Raw genomic sequence first — 2172 nt, 5'->3', positions numbered from 1 at the left:
AACTTCTTTAAAGGATATTACATTTATTTGACTGGAACTGAGCAGTGAAATTATAATGTTGCTTTCTCCCTTCACTGCTTGATGCTATGCATGACATGAACAGGCTCTGGATGCAAATTACCCCAGCCTGCTCTTTACTTTGATAGGAAATCCTGACCTGACAGATTCCCTTTAAGCAAACATAAAAAAAAATTCTCCCCGAAAGGGTCCATATCCTATTTGATATCTTACATTGGGCTTGTTCATAATAATGAGAGAAGGAACAAATTAGTGAATCATTTGTGTTCTTTTTTTTCTGACTGAAGTCACTAATCTTGGAAATTCTCAACAAGATAATACAGATGGTAGGGAGGTAAAAGGTTAAAAACAGATCCATGTTTCTTCACTTCTGAAGATTTCAAGGTAAAAGGAAAAAGGTGTGATGCGTTACAAAAGTGACTTTACTAAGTTTTAGCAAAACAAATATTACCAATCACATGAACCTTTTTTTTTTAAAGACGTGATTTTGTAGACAAGCATGAAGATGAAGTGCATCCACCATGCGACATTAGCATAAAAGATTAAATAAAAAATTTTCTACGTAAAGATATAAATTCGCGCTAATGGTAGTGAGATTGGAGAAAGAAGGGGAGAGATGCTTGGTTAAAAGAATTGGACTTTTATTGAGATACACAGGCGATATAAAATTGCGTGTAAAATAAGGGAGTAGTTTAAAAATTGGTGTTAAGTATCACCAAGCTTAATATTGGTGTTAAGTATCACTAAGCTAAATACACACAATGGATAAAAAGGTATTAATAAATAAAAAATAAGTAAATGGATAGTTGGATAGTGTCTTGCTTCTCAGGTTGTCAAGGTGCTCAATATGAGTGGCTGATTTTAGGAGACAGAGGTTCGTAGAGCCGCTGTACTTTATTGGTGGCTCCTTGTGGTAGGCGGAGTGAGGTTAAACGTGAATTGTGGTGGTACCTGGGATGAAGACAAGCTGGTTAGGTTTTTTTTGGGGGGGTGGGTGAGTGGGTGACCAGTGGTCAGTGATATACCAATGGAGATACCTGCTATTGATAAGGCAATCAGCAGGCTGTAGGTCCAGTGGTGATGTCGTCCTTGCTGTAGGTAGACGCTCACCTTTGGTGGTATCTACGGGAAAAGGTAATTAAGGTTGTGGGATTGAGTGTTCGGTGTTTAGATGTTGGCCAAACTGTATATTGGTTTGTGACTTACCTGCTATTGGTGTGGCAATCAGCAGGTGGTGGATGATGTAGACGGTGTCTTGCTTGGACAGTGGTCCTGTATGGCTCTTTACAGAGATTGGTCTAGGAGAGACAAGTGGGATAATGCCCAGTTGTAGGAGCGATGGAGGATAATTGTCTACCTGTAGGTAAGCAGTAGGGGGTACCTGTGAGGGTCCAGTAGTTATAAGGTAGGCTCCGTGGTAGGTGTTACGGATTTGGTTTTGTCCTATTTTAGGTAGATGCACCAGGAGGATCTGGATGCTTGTCCAGAGCGGTTCTGGAAGGAAGATTATTAATAGTAGCAGTAGTGGGGACTAATATCAAGGTTAGCACAGTAGTAACAGGGATGACACACTAGGTGCCTAGAGTTACCTGCCAGGTAGGTTTGCAGGGGTGGTCCAGAGAGGTCTCAGGGATGTCCCAGGATGGTTAGGGTTTCTGATAGTAGTACCCATTAGGTGGGTGCTATACGAGGGTCTGGCTGCAGCAGGACGCTCAGGCTATGCCAGAGGGTCGGCGTCTGTAAGCTAAGGTGGTAGTTGTATTAATATAGACGGAGTGGTCAGTGGTCACTATTGGCTGGCTGTATAGTATTGGCTAGGTACCTGTCTTGGTGTAGAATTCCAGAGGGGGTTGCAGCAGGAAGCTCTGGCTGACAAGTCTGTGTCAGATAGGACTAGCGGTAGCTGTGCTGAAATTGTAGGGTTGAACTGCAGAGTCCGTCTGCAGGTTCTGTTGGGGAGAGATAAGGGGTATTGTATGGCTATAAGTCTGGCGGTTCCGGTGGGGCTGTGGCCCGATCCTACTTACAGTGAGTTGTCCAACGGTGGTGTCAGAAGGTGTCAGGGATCCGGGGCGAGAGCGGAGTCCCGGCCGGTGACTGCCACGTGCTCGCCTACTTCCGGGTTGCGGGAGGGAGAGGGAGGGAGGAGAAAGA

This window comes from Phyllobates terribilis, unplaced genomic scaffold (assembly GCF_046119375.1).
Source record: "Phyllobates terribilis strain yellow unplaced genomic scaffold, ASM4611937v1 Scaffold_3__8_contigs__length_932513732, whole genome shotgun sequence".
NCBI classification, from domain to species: domain Eukaryota; kingdom Metazoa; phylum Chordata; class Amphibia; order Anura; family Dendrobatidae; genus Phyllobates; species Phyllobates terribilis.
The sequence above is the reverse complement of the archived record's forward strand: the minus strand, read 5'-3'. Positions refer to the sequence as shown.